General features: G+C 34.0%; 1 protein-coding gene across 1 annotated transcript in view; it reads left to right on the top strand.

Moving 5' to 3' along the window:
• Positions 1-22360: 22360 nt before the first annotated feature.
• vrk2 (VRK serine/threonine kinase 2) overlaps positions 22361-22902 on the top strand; it is a 74682-nt gene continuing 74140 nt past the window's right edge. Inside the window, exon 1 of the transcript XR_001480335.2 lies at positions 22361-22397. The gene's annotated coding sequence lies outside the window, so the exon portion shown is untranslated. The remainder of the gene's footprint in view (positions 22398-22902) is intronic.

The following is a 22902-nucleotide window of genomic DNA, read 5'->3' as shown; positions in this document are numbered from 1 at the left end:
AAAAGAATTAAATGGCTGAATGATGCAACACAAGCATGGATGCTGAAGCGTTTGTCATTATAATGTAGAGAATGGGGAACTTTAGGTTGTAAAACACTAATTGAAATGCAAAGAATTCTATTATCATTTTTTTACTTAAAATGTTGTTCTTGAGATGTACAACATGAGTATAATGTTTCTATTCTTTTGCAAATACAGTAACAGCAGCACAAAACTATGAAAATGTAAACTTTACTTTTTATTCTTACTACAGCATTCCACAAAACAAAGTACGAGCAGAAAACATTTGGAATAAAAGTAAGAGTTCTAACCCTACCTGGGGTTTATACCGTGCAATTCCGCAATCTGTCTCTGAAGCTGTCCATTAATCAGAGTTAATAAAGTTCCTTCAACCAAGAAATAGGAAAAAATAACTACGCAATACATTCTTTAAAACATTTTTAAATACAGTATATCTTATAGAGATATATTATAGCTTTCAGAGGCAAATTTTCATTCCCTTAAAAAATTCTCTTACAATGTTATTTAAATGAGTGGGCATTTGAGGCCTGACTAGGGTTTTAAGACCCATCCAAATTTGACACCAAGTATTCCTCTATTTCTAATTGAAATGACAAAATTGAGAGTTTACCCAATACAAAGCCTTTTCTTAACACTTTTAATTTCACTCAGTTCTGGAGTTTAATTCCTGAACTGTGCAATACCATATATGCAGCCAAATGTACCTGAAAATAAAAAATGAAAGTTGATGGAAAGCATGACCTTTCCTAAAGATTACTTGGGCCCACAAATACAGCCATGAGGTTAAAAATTGTCTAGGTATTCTGAGAGTCCTAACCCTAACCCCAGCTGGAGTTTAAACTGAGCTTTTTTCAATCTGTCTCTGAGGCCGTTCATTTAGCACAGTTAATAAAGTTCCTCCAACCAAGAAATAGGGGAATAAAATTATGCAATACATTCTTATAAACGTTTGTAGCTTCCAGAGGCATATTTTCATTCACTTGAAAAATTCTGTTACAATGGTATTTAAATGAGTGTGCATTTTAAGCACCTATAATTATGACAAATTACTGACAGGTAGATATATAAACACTTACACAGTATAAGCACATTAAAATGTCTCAGGGATTATTCTTTAGTTAGCAGTTGATCAGTAACCAATTTTAAGTAAATATTGTATTCGAAAAAAACTTATAGAATCATGATGATGTGATGCAGTCACATCAATGAACTAATACCATTATTGTAAAATGCCACAAAATGTATTGATATTCTACTAAATAATATTATGTGATAAAAGTGCATCATTCATTAAATATTCAGCATACTTAATTATGTCCCTTCGGAATTCTTTCTTAATGTACATATATTACAGTAGGTTGTTTCAATAAGGTATTTTCAGTGATAACATATTCTGCCATCTGCTGGATGTTTTTTATGCATAAGCTTGCCATGTTCAACAAACACCTTACGATGTTAGTTAATAAGCAAAATGTAAAAAAACATACAGTAATTTACAAGTACAGTACAGCTTCTGAAAGGAGATCACCATTCTAAAATCCATAAAAATCCTAAAACTTCTAGGCGAAGAGCTGAAAGGAGTTTAATACTGAAACTAAACAGGGATAACTATCAAAAAGGTCAAAAACAGCTGTGAATAAGATTTGAGCAATTAACATCTTTCCAATTTAAGGGAAAATTGAATATGAAAGTGATGCTAATGATCCCGTCATGATAAAGTGTCTATAGTAACAGTTCTAGCTTTCTTTAGCAACAGTAATCTTACATATTTTAAAACAATAGTTTACAATTTCAGTGCATTGCATGTCATTCATGCTTCTTACCAAAACATGTGAAACAATGCTAACAATGACAAAAACAGTCCAGTATATCTTTTGTCACAGAAACTGATAAGATTATGTTCATTTTTGTCTCCCTTTTTAGCTCTTTTAAATGGATAATCATCACCATTTTATTCTTTTTCAGCTGCTTAAACAGCTTTTTGGATTAAAAAATTAAATCTCTCTGATAATGAAGTCTTATTTCCATCTGAAGAAAAACTCTAATTTTGGGTATCAAATACATTTTAGTGCTGATGACAACAGTAATAACCACATTGCTTCATGCAAGCATGAGCAGATTAATTTTCAAGGGTGTGTGATGCTTATAGCATTAAACCATTTGGCTAATCTGTTTATTTTTTATATTGCTTTCCTAGCCACAACCTAGTAAACAAAAATACCACTGGAAAAATGACTCCAGCAACCAGACAAATAGACTGTAAAGAGCAGTTACCCTACCGCACACATAGATACTAAGGACAAATCTCTCACCCTGATGTCTTTTTAAAGATCACCAAAGTAATTCAGGGCTTCTGGTTTTTAATGCTTTTGCTATTTTTTTTCTTAAGTCCATTTAACAGTTAAAATGAAATGTGCTCAAGATGTTCTCACCTACCACTGAGAAATGTGCTAATAGTGCAGTAGGTTAAACTTCACAGCTCTTTGCAATATAACAACAAAACCAGTTTCCCAATAGGTGAACTGTTTTCAATCAAAGACTGATGGAACTGCTTGTGAACAAAAGTGCAAACAATTGCAAAAGAACTAGATGTTTTCACAGAGCAGACCTTATCACAGTGTGAGTGCATATGTCTATTCACATTAGGATACTTTATTTTTATTTCTGTTGTACAGTATGACAAGAGTATTGTGGAGACATCATGAAAAGGCAAACATGATATTACGTATGCCTCAAATGTGGCCTGAACTGTGTCCAGGTTCTCAGCAAAATTCCCATTATTAGAAACTTTTAGCAAGCATATAAGTAACATAATTCATGTGTTTTAATGGAAGTGTATATTCATGTGTTATAGGCAATTGTGAAATCATCTTTGTTTCCAGGGACAGATGTAGCAATTGCTCATCCCAATCTTCTAATAGTGCCACCTATGGTTATCAAAAGTGAGTAACCAGTATCACACAATGAAGTGATGATATTTCTGGTTATGGGAAAATACCTATACTATTTATCTGCAGGTAGAGAGAAAAATTAATGTCAGGCACTCAAACCAGCTCCAAAATCCATATCATATACAGCATCAAACAGAAAATATGAAAAACTTTGTAAAGATCTCTGGATATTTGTCCTTTGGAGAGAAAAACATTGAGGATAATTAAATACTATAAAGCTGTTGCTCTTCATGATATGTTAAATTAGTGGCTCACTCGTATTTTCAGGGTAATAAAAAGTTCTCTTTGCAAGAAAACGTAAGAAGTAAAACTCTAACGCTCATTTGTTCAAGCATAAACTCACTGCCATGTGTTATTAAATAATTCATGACACAAACACATGCTTTCAATGCTCATTAACTCACAAGAGTATCACGTGCTATTTACACATCTGCAGGTTAAATTCCCGCAGGCTGAAAGATCAATTACCATGCCATCACTCTTCAGGTCTCCAAAGGACAGCAGCCAGTTCTCCATGTCTAAAAAAGAGAACGTTTTCTCTAAAGCAAGTCAAAACCCTTTAGTTAGAGGCTCATCCAAGAGTTGGCTTAGTTCTGTCCTTTTGGGCTTCAAAAGTTCATTAGATGCCATAATTTCCAAAAACTACTTAGCTTAATATGATATTCATTAAATACTTGCCACAATTTATCTTAAAACTGCTCTCTTTTGCATTTTTGAGTGTGTGCATGTCTTTTCAAATTGATGAATAAAAGCATGGCTACTTAGTTGATCTGATGGGGTAAAGGCAGCCAAAGCTGACATTTTTTTATGTCTGTCAATCAAACCATAACACCACAGCTGTGAAGGGATACTTCATATAATTATTGATAGCAGATCTCTCCAAATGAATACATTTTTGGGTACTCACATTTTTTAACTCAAAAACTGGGAATACTGTCACAGCTCTTTTCAGGTTATTAAACTCATGTTTCAGTACATTCGCAGATACAGTAAGTGATAGACATTAGACAAAAACATGCATTGTATTTCACATGCCCTATGGGAAAACATCTTGTTTTATTTGCTGGGTAATGTTTGAAATAAGAATTACAGGTACATAAAAAGACAACCTTCAATACAGTCTTAAGAATTACTGAATGTATAGAATGTCATAAATTTTATCTTGTGAAAATCTATCCTAAAAATTAGATATCAAGATTTACAAACCCTACATAAATCTGTAGCAGAGAAAGGAATATGGGGGAGTATAGTGTCTCAATTCAATGTTAAAAAGAGTTAGTGTCCTCGGAGGCTTAATTTCCTTGGAGGAAGTTGCAGTTGTCTGTTGTCATTATGTTATTGATTTTAAGATCACCATTGTGGTAGTTAGCACTGTTAAAAAGTTAAAATTACAAATTACAATGAGAGGTGTGGCATTTTAAATCATTTTTGTTGTTGTTGTCTGACAGTCTCTTCTCCTACAGTATCTACATAAATCATTCTCTTCTGTCATGGTTTTACATTTATGTAATTATGTAATTATGTGAAATGGGAAATCTTTTAATTTCTCAAACATTTTCTGCAATCTGTGTTAAATGTAATGTTCAGGTTATTTCTTGCTGTTTTTCTATTTTGTTTGAGTTGTTGACATACAGCATGTCTGGTGGGAACAGAAGCTCACACAAGTAATTTTTCAGCCTATCTTAATGTCCAAACTTCACATTTGTTTTTTTTTTTCCAAAAGCAGTCCATAAAACACAATTTCTCAATTAAATTGCAGGCACTTAAATATGGAATATTAATAGTGGTGTGCTCAAGAAAATGTCCAGCTTCTGATTGATATTGGTATATCAAAGATAGTCCCAAAGGGATGTCTGCCTACTGTATATACTGTATACTGTAGTAATATTCTATTTTCACATAGAGGTACTGTAGGTATTTGCATGGCAGACAGTGCCTTAGCCCTCACCCATAATGAAAGTTAAAGACTGACACAGTCAGAACTTTTTAATACTTCCATGGCATGAACAAACCAGACACCAACAGCACTGAGCACTGATAGGCTATTTGTGACAGATATCTATCTCAGGTGCCCCACTGGTGTCCCCACAGAATATAGTTTTCCTGAATGAACTGTATGGCAGGAATGAATCCAGCTTTCTTGGTTTCTTTTTTTTATTTTATTTGCAGACATTGCTTAACAACGTGCATTGTCTATGAAAAGTGTCAAAAAGGCTATCTCAAAAGGATATATAAACAATAAGGTCAATGCAGTAAGCTGATGCAGCAAGAATACACTGAAAAGACTTAACTGAGAACCTGTCTGCACTGCAGAGTACAGTATGTGAGCAACTGCCAACAATCAATTAAAAGTTGTCATTTAAAGAAAATGTATCCCTTCCAATCTGCTTAAGTTGAAAGTGATGGGCTATGTGATACATACAGTGAATTATATTACTGAACTGCTATCAATTTTAAGTATTCTAAAAGAAAAATAATAGTCCCAATTCTTTATCTTAAGATCATAAACATTCAGGGAAATGAGTCCTGTCCCATATTCTTAAAGATACAGGAGGAGGGTTCATTTTTCATTTAGTGATTAACCTCAGCCAGTGGCTCCTGCTGTTCATGATTTACCGCAATGCAGACATTCAAAAATGTAGCCCGACACCTAAAATTTCAGAATTAATGAGCAACTCCGAGAAATTTTGAAGACTTGATTTAGATATTTTTAGTGAAATTTTCAGCATGTGTCACATTTACTGGGATGAGCACATTAAACCAGTGTACAGTATGTCACATTAAACCACAGACTTGTGCCAATTCCAACTTGCTTGCCTTACAAATATTCATTATATTAGAATGCAAGCATAATGTGCCTCAGAAACCTTATACTGACTAAATTAACTAGTGTTTCTGGAAAGATAGTCATAGTTTGCCAGACAACCTGACAGCACTGTACTGAGGATTGCTTTTTAACAAAGAACTATTACTGTACAAACAGAAATATTACATTTGTAGTGCTGCCTATCTGAGTTTTGCTATCAATGAAGCCTCTCTGAAAAATAGTAACAGCATACTCTTCTTGTGAAAAGAAAATGCTATATGCACTTGCCAAAGTCAGGCACTAGAAGGTACTGCATGAACTTTTGGATTCTAATTGATCAGCAAAACTTTTGTCCAATTAAAATAAAAAATTAGATTTTCCATCATCCAAATGTGATGTATCTCACTCACATTGTGTTTGTTAAAGTACCAGAGATACATACTTTACAATTTAAATGTAAATAAATGGTATTATGACTGTGTTATGAATGTAATGTAAAGGAAGAGGTAATTCACAAAAATAATGATCATTTGTTGTGAACGAATAATTTAGTGAGAAAAGTTAAGGAGTTTCAAGGATTAAATAATAAACAAATCATAAACAGCAAAAATGTAATTGCACTCACCTTATTAATCATGTCTTGTTTTCAAATAATTATAGATAGTATAGCATGAAATAAGCAGTTATACACACCAAAGAACAAGTTAATATAGTTAACTTAAGTTGATAAGTTAATATTCTCTATTTTGCTTTGGCTGACTTGCTCAAAATATCTTACAGTATATAAAGCTACTACTGTATACAGAATTACCACTCAACTTAATATAGCAATATTAGTCTTAGGAATTCATGTAAATAAAGCACCCTATCTTATACACAAATACATGGTTTTATTGATCAAATTAATTTACAGTGAATATTTCCAATACCAGTATTTCATTAAATCATAGATATACTGTACAAGTAATGTCATTTCTGTGTAATCTGATGTATTCAAATACCTCAATAACAGAAATCAGAAATAACAGAGATGCATTACAATCACTGCAAGCCATTTCCACAGTTATAAGACTGAATAGGTTAGTTGTGATGATATTGCGAATGAGTCATTTTGTATTTAGCTGCCATAAGGACACTTAAAAACTGCATTGATTAATTAATTAATCTAATATTCTACTTATTAATACTACTGATCTAGACCAATGTCACCTATATGTGCACGTGACATTAAAGTTAGCTAGCAAACAAAAATTATTTACTAGTAACATAACAAGAAAATGTTATTATAATAATGTTGAAAACCCAAAAAGTCTGACCATGGCCATAACATACAGTATACAGTATAAGCTCTGTAGTGGTATTTTAGCTCCCTCTTCTGTTAGTAAAGTGTATATTTGTGTACAGATGTGTCAGCGGAAACTAACTGTAGCACAATCATGTACTGAACATCATAAGGAATCTATCACTCTATTTACAGTATGTGTCTATGCATTTGGCGTTATTTTGAGTAAATAATCATTCATCCTATACTCAAGTGACTGTTAAGCACTAAACAACTCGTAAGTGAGAGATTTTGAATACAGGTAATGAGGTGATTTAACTTGCTGAATGTCAAGTCTGGTGAAAACACAAAATAAACACATAAAGAATCCAGTATGCCTGGCTCGTTACGCAAACAATATCTTCTTGCCACTGATATGTTGGAGTCTGAAACAACGCACTGTTCCTCATTGACTGAGCTGTTCAAAGCCAGCAATTTCTAACTTGGAAATACTTTAAAGCCAAACACAGTCCATCAATGATAGGCCTTGCCAAGATTGATGGGGATGTCCAAGTGTGATGGTCTGGCTAGGAGTGTCTAGTCACTACAAAAATTGACTGGTGGTGATTGATGGCAAGCTGACAACATGATCAAGTCTTGGAACTCACTTTCTGCCTTTCATACCTCTCATCCCGACATGGTAACATTCTAGCAGGACATCATATAATGGTTTTCTTGTGAGATGGGAATGTGACAGTGTTGTCATGATTTGTCATTGAAGATTTGTGGGACGAGTTGGGACAATCCATAGCATCTGTGTCTTAGAGACAAATGAATAGGCACATGCTTGTCCAGGCTCAACTAGACCTATGTTGATGAAAAATGTTAATCAGCATCATGAATTTTCCTATATCATGTCTGTTCAATAAAATGTCAGTGCACCTAGTACAAAATATAATTGACTATTTTCCTGATAGCGCCTTTAATTTTTTTTGTTATTTTTCTTTCAATTTTTAGTGTAAAATCTGGAGTAGATTTATACAGTGCAAGGCATAAGATGTTGAAACAAGATAACAGAAGTACAAAAACAGAGTACAAAAAAGAAATAGTTTCTGTATGCTGAAACGCAGCTAAGTGCTAATAAATAAATTATTTTGATGTAGTCAGTGTCCAATTATTTTTTTTTGTTGATTGCAAATTACCACTATTATTATACATTCTTATTTCATTATACAAAAACTTTAGATATTATGAGGCGTGGGGGTTGGGGATATTGATTATGCAACTAAAATAAAATAAACAAAATTCATAAGCCCTGACATGAGCATTTAATGTATTATGCTATCAAAATGAAATTGTATAATGTGCATAAGTAGTTTGCTTATTACTAGTTAACTAGTTAATGAGATACATTTGCTTGTCTGAAGAAAATAAATTATACTGATGGTAGCAATGCTTTGAAAAAAGCACTGCAAAAATTTCCATGACCAAACTGGAAGATGAAATCTGAGACAAGTACAAATCGTATATAATTATTTATAATCTGAGCACTCACACTGCTAATGCATGTTTTGCAGTTACAGCTTAATATCTGAAGTAACACCTGGGAAAGCATTTTAAGAAGTGGGTCTAAAGATGTCAGTGTGTTGCTGTCTGTGGGACCTTTAAATTAAGTGGGTACATATGTGCCTGTAAGCACAAAACCTTTATTAGCTGCACAGAGTCATGCTCATGCTACAGGGAAAAGACTCTGGCGGTAGCCTCAGTATATCAATGTCCAAAAGTACACATTTTCCTTGCAGCAATGAAACTGTTGAGAGGAAAGTTCCAAGTTATAAATTTTGAAAGAACATGACTGCAGCCCAGATTTAAAATTAGGAATTAAATTAAACTAGATATCTGTTTATTATCGTAATTATCTCATTAACATATCTGTTGCAGTTTAATTTCCAGGTTTTATATGTCTAAAAGGAATCTTATATTGTACAGAAACACACATATATTGTACTGTATGTTGGCAACACAAAGACAATACTAAGGTTAAACAGTTAAAGGTCAAATATTACATGACAATTAAAATATTAGTGTATTGTATGCCTGGAAAAAGACTTTCTGAGAAATAACAGCACAGTCTCAAACCTTGCATCTTAAAGGACGTAATTTTAAAGAGAATTTGGTGCCCTCTGGTGTTTGCTTTCTGAAAGCAGCATTGAAACTTCCACCTAGAATGCAATTACGTCATTACTTTTACATTATTGTGCAGCAACACACACTCTAAAAGTCAAGGCCTAGGATGTAGGACGGAAGTTTCACAGTGCAGTGCAGTGCAGTGCAGTGCACTTTAGCTTTGATGCAAAAATCTTTTCAACAGGCGGGAAAGTGTTCCCATTGGCCTTTCCAGCCAAGCTATAGAATTTGTACATTTTGGTAAATTTGCTATGTTGTAAAAAATTAATGAAAACTAATTAATTAAAACCCGTCATAATTATTTAAATTAAAATAAAAATTATCCAAAATAAATATACTGTAGGTAGTATTTCTTTCCTGTTTATAATTTAACGCATCTCAAAAACATTCACCACTCCTCAGTTTAGGGTGAATTAGTCTAATTTAACATGCTTCAGTGCGGCCAGCAAAAGGCAACCTGACGCGCCATTCAAGACAATATACCCTGCTAGTATCAGATTGTACACAGGGATAATAGTGTCACTTGGGGATACAACACAGGTACTGTAAGCAATATCTTCCAGCCACCATCTGTCTCCCATTGTCTCACACTTCCTAAATAATCTACAAAATTGCACTATTGTGCCTAATCTGTTAAATAAAATCTAAAATAAGAACAATACAATTCTTAAAGTAAGATTCTGTGAGACAAATTCTCAGAATTAAATTCAATGCAAAAAAATTGTAAATAAGCATTGTTAATCTAATGTTATTAAAACCTAATAAAATAATCTACCTTATCATTCAATGAACAAAAACAAAAATAATCAGGAATGCTTCTGGTGCACAAAAAACTACACCTTACAAGGTTTCTGGAGTCTGATGTTAAACTTTTGCCTTAAGGATATCTCCTGCTACCATGCGACCCTGTATTGCATAAAGCAGTTAGAAAACGGATAGATGGAGTTCTTTTACCAAACGACAAAAGGAAGATAAAGTTTAAAATTAAAAGAACAGGAAACATATCATACAAGAAAAATACTCATGTATGAAAAAAAAGTTTCAATGTAACAAAAGTTTTTGTTTGGAATTCCCATCACTTGTGCCTTGTGTACCAACATCCTTAATACATTGTAGTTCATTTTGGTGCAGATTTACAGATCTACTGTTAACTTGTATAAACTTCAAGAAGCTGACATTTTTCACCTTGCAGTTCTAAGTGGAAAATTAACTTTCTTCTCTGAGTTTATTTTGGAACCTTGTAGATGTGCCTGTTTAACACAAGATGCTGTGGAAAATTCAGATTGTGAAGAAGAAGCGTGACTATTTGCACAGGCTGTGGGCGTAGAAAGCTAACACCATTCTCTGCAAGTCCCCTTTCAAGAACAGCTGATCTGAGACAACCTGAGACTGTATGACTCACATTACCCTCAGTACAGGGTGCTTTGAAAAGGTAAGATATTCCAGGTTTTACATTCTATGCAAATAAAGCATCAAAATTTGTTTACAGGCCCTGGGGAACTGAGGTCTTATCCTTTCGAGGATTAAAAATCATCAAGCATTCATCTGTATAAGATGATTGTCTTTCACCAAAGCCTTCCAGGTCTTAACCTAAGGAGCTTGCTCCCCGGTGTCACTGATAGAACATTAAGAATAAGCTCCTTACTTTTTAACTATTGTGATACATACTGTGACACTATTACCTTAACAAATTGGGCTTATTTTTGTCTTGTACTATAAGGGTGCAGTGCAAATAGATAACCCACAGGTACTGGACTTTCCACACTGTTTCAATCAAACAAAAATTGAAATGTTATCAAAAGTACAACAGCTTCTGAAATGTATTCAGAGGGAATATACAATTGCTCACATCACAGGAAATATTTATTGCACAGGCTTGTGAAATGCCGAAGTATACTGAATGAAAATGAAAAGAAATGAAACAGACTTTACCTTTTGGGAAAGAAAGTATGCCACTACAGTACCTCCAGTGAAAATGTGCATGAGCTAAATGGTGCATCTTAGAAAACTAGCATAGTGCTGAACCTATTATTTAGAACTTAGAATAAGGTGAGATTTATTTAATGATGGTGTCATTTTGGGAGAAAGATCACCAGTTGATTTATGCATTTGAGCTGACAATGGTGTCCTTGAATTATCTTCAATTGCCAAATCTGAGGAAAGCTTCAGCTAAGTTCAAATACAGTGGAGTGACACACATCCGCACTCCAATCAATTTGGTGTCTAATCAGCTGCAATTGCCAAGGGTTTTATTTTATTATTTTAGGTTTAAAACTAAATCTGTAAAATAGACAAAGTGCACCACTTCATAAAATACAGCAAAAAAAGACAGCAAACCATTCTTTTTTGTGTTACTCATAAAATACAATCTATCTAAAAAAGGGATAACCAGGAAAACCTGCATTAAAATGCAAGAATATCTCCATGGTGCATTACAACAACAAATCGAAGGAAACTCTGTTCATTCCCTAAAGAAACTGAATGTGGTGGACAGTGCAATATTATTATATTATTATTATTTAGAATTCTTAAATTTAATTCTGTGGATGTTACTATATAATACTGATTTATTCAGCTCTGACATCACGTGCAGTGCTTTCAGTTGATTTCTATTAGTTTAAGTTACTGTAAATGCATATTTTGATTTAATGTCACATTTTCTTACTACCCAGTATTTTGGAGGATTTATCAAAGTACAATATATTGTCACATCTACGAACAGGCATTTTTGCAAGTTAATTGACCAACCTCATTTCCAAAATTTCACTAAATCTGGAAATGTTTTGGACTGTGGTGTTAATTGTACTAAATTTGCTGAAGTTAGATTTGTTTGAAAACCAAAAAAGTGCATTTGACAGGATTTTTTACAACTGCGTAATTTCTACAGGAAGGAGAAAGCAAATTTGAGGGCAGTAGAAGACTCACGGCCCAAAAGCTTTTAGAATAAGCTCTAGAAAATCTAACAACTCAACTCAACTGAATGATATTGAATTTTAAGGTCAATTTAGAAATTCAAAGGAAGACACTAAAACATTTAAATATTCTGTTGATTTAGTACCCATGAAGATTCAATGAACAGTCTTTGAGTGCAGAGATGAGAAATGCAGAAGCAGATGATGATATGACAACTAGCACATAAAAAAATACTTCAGGAATTCCCAATCTATTGGCGATATTTCCAAATGTAACTGAATTGCAGAAGAGAAACACTCATTAGAAATTTCCAGTGGTTTACTGCATACAGTAATAGTACAGTGCTCATTTTTCTAATATTGGTGATGCAGGTCTTATATCTTGCTTGTTCACTGTAATTTTTTTTGCTTTAGTCAAGGCTGAGATAAGGTGTCTGGAATGCAGAACAGTTTTACTCTGCTTGGGGAATTCTTAAGTCATTAGTACAATTGGACAAACAGCTGCTGTATGAAAATCGGGACTTAAAAATAAGGACTTGGAGGCATTGTTTATTCATGTGTTTGTTTCTAATTTTCATCAAAGGATACAACCCCTTACCAATATCAGCTTTTACCATTTTCCAAATAGGAATAGTGTATACAGTAGTTTAAGGAAGGAAAATTCAATGATTCAGAAGACCATTATCATTAGGAGAATCTCTTATCTCAGTTTTCAGAAGCACTCTGATTGCATGCGAGAAACTGTTTCCTTACTGGAAACATAGCATAGTATCACATATATTGATGGCTTGGACTTGTCATAAATATTTCATGGTGTCTGTATTGCTTTTTATAATATATAGGACGTCTGATTTTATCTAATGTGGATTGTGTACCCAATAGGAACTTAGCTCCTTATCAAGAGCACAATCAATAATTCATCTCTTTGGAAAGGAAGATGCTGTGTTTAAAATGCATTTGCATTTTCACAGAAACAAAGAGTAAAGACATGTCTAATGTTAACGTAATTTGCAGAAATATAATATGTTTGTTAAATCCTCAATACAAAAATGAAATTTTTGTTTTTAACACCACTCACTACTAATCTTCAGTTTCTAGTGAAGTTGGAAACAATAGCATGATTGAAAAGATCAGTGCAACTTAGTATACATTTATACTGGCTACCTGTGGATTAAAAAAAAGATTCACTCTCATTTTTACAGAGGGGATATATCTTTTGTGCCTCACACATAGAGAGCCACTGATATGACATTGTATTTCTTTCTTTTCCTACCTAGTAGTTAATATAAACCCCCCTCAGTTCCTATACCGGTTTTTAAATGACATATTTGATGAGCCTAAAGGATGAGCTTGTCTTCGTGTGATGCTTAAGAAAAAAGCACAAGACCAATATACTGTATCTTGAGTTGGAAAATGTTGTTGTTGATTTTTTCAAAGAGTGCTTAAGTATAAAAATTGGAATTTGTTTTTTTTAAACTTCTGGGTTTTCCAGCAAGTCAAAAGGTTAAGAAAATCTCTTAGTAAGCAGACTTAAATTTCACCTGGTATACCGTGTAAGATCAAGCCACATTTACGAAGTAATGCCTTTAGGTGTCCTTCATGGTTACTTCATGGCTTTTGGAAATTTAATTGTGTACCCAAAAGTTTTTTTAAAAAGAAAAGTTGGATTGTTTGCTGGTACACTTTGAGAGGAGAACCATTAAGAAATACATAATTTAAAGAACATACAACACTACAACTTCAGCCACTGAGATGTGGTGGAGACTATTCAGTAGTAAAATGCTTTTTTACCTGGACTAAATAACTTTTATTAGTACAATTTCCAAATATAAGCTGTGGACACTATGTTCCACACAAGTTTGGCTTCTTGCATTATAGTCCTTCTTTAATCAAACTACAGTATCTGAAATGTAGGCAGCACAGTGGTGTGGTAGATAACACCAGTTAGTTGGCTTCTATGCTAGACTTCTGGACATCTTATCACAGCATTTATGTGCATTTTTGTCAGGCTCTCCATTTTACTCTCATCTACAAAAGAGTGACCTGAATCATGTAGAACTGGCAGAGATATCCTTGTGGTACTTGTGGATGGGGATGGGCAACACTTGAGTTTTTTTTGTTTCCATCTTGGTCACGTCTCCGATAAATGACCAGCTTGATAACACTGAGGCCAGGACCAACTCAAAACTTTATTCACTTGTCAATTGCAAATTGTAAGTCAAATGCCTGATGGTGTTTTTTTCGTTTGCAAGAATCCTTCTGTTAGTACTCAGAGGATACCTGCCAAACTTTTGATTTAGTCTGAATCTTAGTACCAAAGTTTTCTGTATAAGCTTTCACTTCATTTATGTCTGTGATAAAGTCTGTTATTATGGTCAAATCAAAACTGGCAATTGCAAACTGAAGTATGAATGAGGCAAAATTATTTATAAGTCTGACTTGTTAAAAAAGAAATAGGAAGCAATCAAAAAGATATTGAACAGTCTGATCACTAAAAAAAACAAGTTTCCTTTTTTAGGTTAAATGTATTTCATGTAGTTTTATTTGTTTGTCATGCTGTGCATTTAAATTTATCATATTTTTTATCAAACAAACAATAATTTTATATATCTTCACCAGAATTTCAGGAACTGTAATATGACCCCGTGGTTTAAAATGAGAATACTGGCATGGCTCGTATGAATATAGGACTTTTTTGTTTATTTCTCTAAAGCATCAAAAATCCAATATACCAACATCAAATGTAATCTATATCTTAAAATGACGGACTTTTGATAGCAGGGCCTGGTGCAATATTCTGTCTCCAGAAAGTAATTTATGTTACCAATCAACTTCTCATTTGTCAACTATCACTCTTAATTTGAATGACTGCAGGAAGCCAGGATGTAGGCCTCTAGGGTTTTGACATATGTTGTTTGTTATTTTGATTGCAATTAGCTGGATGTGTCTGAGTAATAAGTAATGGTGGAACACGGCCATCTCAATATGCTCATTCTTCCACAAACACACCTTACAGTTCCACCTGCTGAAATTGTAGAATTTATTAGCCATTCTTTTCCACAGAGGCAGGGCATCTACCCCATAGAAACACTTCTAAATTGTTTAAAGAAGCCGTTTCCAAAATGATGCTAGAAATTGTGGAAAATGGTCATCTAAATTAGGATTATAGAGGGAATTTAGTCAAATATCACTGAATATAGGCAAGTTTGGGAGGTTGATAAGTAAATGTAGTGTGCTTATTCTACAAATTGTAGCAGGTGGTGTCTAGTAAATGTATGTGAAAAAAAACAACACATCTGCCAGCAACATCATATATTAGCCATTGTTCGTTTAAAATCTGATGGTATATATAATATGTGTCTTGCTGCTACTGCTACATAAAGAAATAATAACAGAGTGATAACTTACAGTAGAAGTAAATCTCAAGTGCGTCCTCAGTGGTAATAAGAGAATTAAATCTTCAGATTTACATACATCCTAATGTCACTGGTTCTGTCCTATTTTTAGCAAAACCCACATGGCAGAGAGAAAAAATGAAACATTTGGACCTACGGTGCAATGACCTGACATGACTCATAAAAGAAAAAGCAGGAACTCAGAGGAGCCAATCAGAAGGCAGTAAACCTATAAGATTACTCTGAAGGATATATTGTAGCATTATTCTGAAAATATAGTAAATAGGTAACTAAATTGGGTCCCGCAGTTTGACCTCACTAATCACGCATGTAATATTTTTCATTAAAGGTACAGCAGTGTCATTAACTGTAAAAATACCATATATACTGAAACTCTTAAAATACCCAGCACATTATTAGCACTAATTATTAGTTAGGCAATGCAGAGTGATTAAGCCGTTTGAGTACGGAATTTAGATAAAAAATACTAATGCTACAAAGTGCCCTTTTTGCACTCCTTCCTTAAGAAGCCTTGACACGGAATACACAATGCTTTCAGATTTTCACACCAGCTGTTACAGTATGTATAACAGGAAAACAGGCTTCCCAGTTTTAATCACAGTGCAATAATGCAACACCTTGACAAAGGAGTGAGAGAATGCTCTCTGGAAATGTTGCAGGCTGGAGAATCGCAACTTGGCGCAGCTAAGGAAAGGTTCCCAAATTCACTATTTGAGAGCAACAGACTAGTACCTTTGGAGGTCAAATTAAAAGATTAACAGTTTTAGGCCAGTGTGACATTGCCCCATTTTAGCCTTAAATTCACAAATGTAACCATCTTCCTGAAGTCTGTGAATTACATGTAAGATTCAGAACAAGGATTTATCCAAAAATATCACATTTTGTCAGCAGTCTGGAGTTTGTCAAGCATGTTAATGTGTTGGGTCTTGGATGGGAAGAGAGCGAACCCTGAACGCCCTTGTACAGGGCTCTGTATTTCTAGGCCTCAAGGGTAACAATCTAGCAGGTTTTTGTAGGTTTCTAAATCATCACTATCACTGTTAAAACACATACTGTATAGAGAAGAAACCACAAAATGTTCTCTGAGGTCAGTGCAACTCCGGAAGAAAACTTTTATCATTATCGATGGTCATCCTGTTGCACATTCTGTTGACAAGCATAGTTTGACCTGTGCTCCCACTATTTTTACAGCAGGACTGGCGACTATGTAATCCTTTTATCTTTTAAAACAATAATGCTAGTCCATACACGGCAACTCAAACATTTGAACCTGTGGGCTGTATCCCAGGACCTTAACCCAATCGAGCACCTGTGAGACAGGTTCCATAGATAGACATTGACGTGAAGCACCGCAGATCTGACAGTAGCTGTAGCTCTGTATATTGATTTCCTGAACATCCCCCCATTTGGTGTGCTAGATTTTTTTAAAATGTCATGCCAATTTAATGCTGAATCTGAATCATGAGACACGTGTGACTTTTAAACTCTGCTCAGTAGTTTACAAATTAAAAGGATGAGATTATGTCAACGACAAAACATATTCATATTGTTATATGGAAGAAAACAGCAATATAACATAATATTGCACGCCACAGCTTGTATGAATTTAAACAAAGCTACATTTCAAAAGCTGATATCATACACTTCACTTACAATACGTATTCAATTAAAATGAATAAAAGAAGCTGGCTGCCTTTTGAAATATTTAGAGCTCTTTTAAATTTAGGGGAAAAAAATTGGTCAATCTAAGTTAATGAGCTCTTTTCATGACGGGTAGGACTATTTTCTGAGATTCTGGCTCTGTTCGCTCTCTTATGGAAGTATACACTCTGACACTCAACACAAAGGATTTATGGCCTGCACAATTTCCTATTTTGTCTCTTTGATAATCTGATTCATATTTAAATGAAGCTGAAAACATGCATTGATTTCTAAAAGGTAAACTAAAACGAAATCCCAAGCTTCAGTGTATGTTTTATCAAGCGCAAAACACAGCCTAGTACCCAAGGGGTTAAATGACCTGCTTTATAGGAACACCATGCCAATTGCTTTCCTCTCTCATTTTCTTGAAGGGTGAGCAAACACTCTTTGCATATTTCCTGCAGGTGCTTTTCAGTCACCCTCTCATACTCAATTGCTTCTCAGGTCGCGTGTCCAGCTGCTGTTGACTTTTAAAATTAAAATGCAGAGATTGCTAGAGCTTGCACCAGAGCTGAATACTTCATTATTAATTGTCCTATATTTCACATCAAAGGCACAGATGCCAATAACCCACTCTGGCCCCTAAATGCTAAATTATTATTATTAAAGTGTGATTGACATCTCTGGTTATTAATTATAATCTTGTGCACATATGCATCGTGATTGCTGAAAATAATCAGCTTTGTCTGCCAAACTGGCAACATACAGAAGCTAATTTGGTCTGACATACTATCAAAGGAGACTCATCGAAATCCACCATGCACTCTATAGCTGGTGTCTTCCTCTAACATCAGTAACTCCTTTAGAAAGGTTGGATTTGTTTTTAAGATGTTCAAGGGAAGTCCCACCTGAGAGAGAGGTTGCATAGATATTTACTTTTATTTACTTTGTCTGCATGCTTTGCAGAAATCGATCAACTTAAAACTAGACTTTATGTCTTAAAGGTCTGTGATTTTGCTCGGACATGACTACTAAAAATCATTTTATTTCAATTTCGTTTTTAAATTTCATTGGGATGAAAATGTTACACCATACAGATTTTTTTCTGACATTTCAGTTCCTCGCTGCTGCACTTAAGGAAATAATCTCTGTACACAATTTAGTAAATGAATATCACTTCATAGCTATGAATGCATGAAGGATGATTACAGGATTTTATGTTTATTTTAACCATAATATTGTCATATTTTAGAGAAGACTATAATTTTTTTAACAGTCAGAACTTGGAATGTCCTTGCCAGGTCTTTTAAAAAATAGTCTTTATCATATAAAACAAAGAAAGGCTTAATGTAGCATTCTAAAACAGGCACCATGGGCCTATATCTTTTTGAATGAAGATAATTATTTCTCTTTGTCATATTATGTGTACATACTGTAAATAAATAGCTTCTAAATATAGAGTATAGAGTATATTAATAAACTTCACAAGTGATTTAGATCTCTTTTGAGGTTTCTTGGATTGCTACAATACAACAGAAAGTCAAAACATCTGAGATGATCTCAAAATAATTTAAAGAGTAGAGAAGTTTGCATGACATTTTGCTCTTAGCAGACAAAACTGTAAAAACCTGCTTTGTGTCTAATCTGTTTTTCAGGTTTGTTTGGGCATTGTGGCAAGTCCACAGTCTCCCAAACCCGAATGCCATATGCAAAGCTTCCAGTGCCTATAAAGCAAATGCTAAAGGAAACTAGCTGTGACAGGCTGATACAGCAAAAATACTTCCAGTTCTTTGGGTCAGTCAGCTTGGGTTAATGTAACTATAGAGAAGACAGGCAGAAGTCAGTGTGTTTAGCAAATTAGTTCAGAGTGTGCTGCAGTTTGCAAATGTGCACCACATTGATCATAGGCTTACTGAAAAAGAAATTAGAACATTTTAAATATTGTTTTATTAAATAAAAATATTTCTTTTTGTGGACTGTCACTGTTTCTGGAGTAATACTGTATATCAGTTGTATTGTATGTGCTACATTTAATTTTATTTGAAAAATGTATTATTCCCACATTGTAGGAGTGAAACCCAGCCTAGTGTAAATGGCTAGAGTAGAGTATAACAAGCAGCGTGTAAATATTTAGATCAAGGTGAGGTAATAATAACGATTCTTAAGTTTATTATTTTGGAAAAGACCTTTGCTTGATGGTTAAGAGGAAGCCTAAGCTCTGAGTATTTACTTGAATCTACAAGAGATCTAAAGACAGGTATGACAACACAGTCATTAAGACAAACGTGAGAGCTTGTCTTGGTGTCATTCAGTCGTTCTATAGCTTTTTAATACACTTAAGAGACTCCCATAAACTTCAGTCATGTTGAATTTTATGGCTGTATGAACTACAGACCCTATTCTTATTCAATGAATGTCTTCACAATTAAAATTAGGTGCATGAAGTAAAAATTGAAATCCTGTGGATAGCTTTATAAACAATTTCGTTTTTTTCTCTAGTGGCTCATTGAGGACATGCATAACAATAAAAAAAAATAATTTAAAAAACCTCATGGTTTGAATCGGGATTTCTAACTCACAGTTACCAGAATTGCGCAATACACACCCCTTAATGATAGCCCTTAAAGGTGTGTTCAATGTTTTATTCAAAATATAAATATTCTGAATTGTCAGTAAATGCATTAAAACACTGAATCTATGTATGTTTTTTGCATTAAATGTTATATAGCAAATCTATGCAGGCTTGCAGGATAGCTGGAAAAATTAGCCTTATGTAAGAACACTTTGATCCTCTTGGTACTATAAAAACAAATTTAATGACACAAAGGATTAACTGGAGCTTAACATTCAAGACCTAGTAGACGGAAAATACATCCCGAGCACACGTCATGCTGTCCTGCTCACAAACAATATTCTTTAAGCAGATACGTATTTCAAAATGAGAAATACTGTTGTAGCAACTGCAGTATTAGGAAAAAGTTTCTTCAATTATTTATTAAAGAAAAAAATACAGTGTCTATTATAAATTTAAAATCATTGGTAGCAGTGGTTTTTGCAAATAATTGCTTTGTTGATGGTTAAAAAAAGCTTTACTTTATACCACTGTACCTCTTTTACATGTTCTGAGATAGAATAAAACTATAATTTTTGGCATTATTCCTATACAACAAAAAAGATCATGAGATTTAAAACACTCTACATATTTTGTGAATAGACAACAATTATTAAGGTACTAAAAATACCAAATGTTTTTTTTCATAGTGAAATCTTTTATTTAAATCTTTCATCATTCAATTTGAGGCATTCTTCCCAGAATAACAGGTGAAAATACAAAAGAAACATCTTGCACTCTAGTGAGCAATTCATTTATCTCAGATGTAGTATTAACCACACGCACATCTCAAAGTGCTGTTGAGATGCAACAGGAGGAATACAATAGATAAAAGGCAGTGTCCCCAAAGTATGTCTTTAGTTCGGTGATTTAACATAATACGAGAATATTTTTTTTTAAATCGAATAGTTAACGCCAGCTCAAGTTTCCACTAGAGGGCAGTAACACTCCACCTCTAAGGGGTGCAGCAATCGTGAAAATGACACTCTGTAGTACTGAGATCATAAAACCGAATTCCAGCAGTTTCTTTTTCACCTTTTACACTTCCATGTTTTCTCTGACACATTTCAGAATGCTTCAAAATCCTTGACCTGGCTAAATTTATAGCAGTATTCTGTGAATAAAGGGAACACTTAAAGGGTACACTCATTTGAATTTCTTTATTTGATCATACAAAGACTTAAGGATTAGTTTAGTTGAAGGTGGACAAATAATAATAAATACATTTACTGTATTACACATCACATACTCACAGTAGAGATATATTATTTATATATCATGACCAATCAACAGAGACTTCCCAGTGCTTTTTGTATGCTAGATACTGTAGTAATTGGAGTTAGTTTGTTATATTTTTCTAAAATTTAAATTTGGACCTCCTCTTTACTTACTTCAACTTCAAATTATTACTTACTCTGCTCTATCCTTGCTGGAATTCACAAATAGCTGCAAGCAGTAATTGTGATTTGCAAGTAATATAGAGTACTATACTGTATAGGAATATATTATTAGTGCAGTCTGTACTAAAAGAAAGTCTATGAAACTGAAAAAAATCAGTACTCTCCAATTAAATGTATTCATGAAATCTTTTGTGAGGCCAGATTCACTGATAAGCAGATGACTTGTTGTGTCAAACAGTGTTTACTATAGGAAGGTTGTTTTCAGTTTTCATGATTACGTATCAAATTTCAAACTAAACAAAAATGCTTGCCTATATCCATTAACTGTAATTATAATCCATGTTGGTATATACAAAGGCACTTACAGAGTGAGTCACTATGGCAAGAGCACTTTTTCAATACACAGTTTTTCTTCCACCCACATTTGCTTGTAAAAAAAATGGTGTACGTATTCTAAAATCTAATTTGTTAAATTAGGACAAACTCAGGAGACTGAAAAACCACACTCAGTCTGCAATGTACCACAGTAAAGAACTTGAATAAAGACCTAGAAATAGTGTAAAGTTAGATTGTTCAGCATCTAGAAGACAGATGTGCTTGCATTAAACAAGAATAAAAATCATGCTGTATATTAGCACGAAGTCAGTTTAAACAGTACCAACCACCTTGTGGAAAGAAGAATAAAGAAAACAACAACTGAAAAAAACTCTGCAGTGGCCTGACCCAATTTGTCACCACGAAGACTCATTTAATTGATAAGCTTAAGACTTGTATTATCTTCTTGTTACCCAATAAACACACACAAGTAAGATGCACTGTATTCTTCTTTACGTTAATATACTGTAGGCGGTAACACTGCAGATTTCTTGGCCTACTTATGACTGCATATTTATACAATGAAAATAAAAAAGCATATGCTACTTAAGTGGTATATGAATTCTGGCAGCACATGGTGTTCAAATTGCCTGAAATGAACAAAAAAATGGAAATTTTATCCCTTGAGAAAAAGACTAATAGCCATTTTTGCAGAACGCGTGCAATCTTGCCTAAACGTTCAAAGAAAGAGTGTGTCTAATTTGTCTGTGCATTTTCCATTGTGCTCCCTCTCTCTCCCGCTCTCAAAATGCAGAGATGTATCCAAGGACAGCTTGCAGAGCTTGGTCAAACACACAGAGAAGATCTGCATATTCAGTAAGTCATAAATCTTCTATTACCTTAGTTATGCATATGTGACTCCTGACCCTTTTTTTTCCCTGGTGGTGACACTTCAAGAGACAATGCAGGCCCGCAGTGCACACAGCTTCTCTCCCAGGTAATATTTCATGACTTTCTCTAGATTCTACCACCAGATCGAGGATTCTGTATTACTGTCTGCGAGGAGAGTTTAGCCATAATTGTCTTAAATGGTCTAATTTGAAGAAAATGAGTTGTAAAATTCCCTAAGCTGTTTTGTTAGTATAATGCCGTCTATATGCACTATGTCATATTACACATTTTTGTGTATTCATTTAAGGGAGAGTGTAGAACCTGCATAATATAATTAAGTGGGGTTTAGATTTAATCACCTATAATAAGGAGAAAGAAGTGTGATAACATTGCTTTCAGGCTTACTTCATAATGCATGACTGATATTGGGCTCAATAAGTAAACCGCTATATATATTGCTCTTCCCACATGTTTTCAACACAGGCCATCT

The sequence above is a fragment of the Lepisosteus oculatus genome, chromosome 17 (assembly GCF_040954835.1).
Source record: "Lepisosteus oculatus isolate fLepOcu1 chromosome 17, fLepOcu1.hap2, whole genome shotgun sequence".
NCBI lineage: Eukaryota > Metazoa > Chordata > Actinopteri > Semionotiformes > Lepisosteidae > Lepisosteus > Lepisosteus oculatus.
Note: the sequence above shows the minus strand (reverse complement) of the source record. Positions and strands in the feature narration are given on the sequence as shown.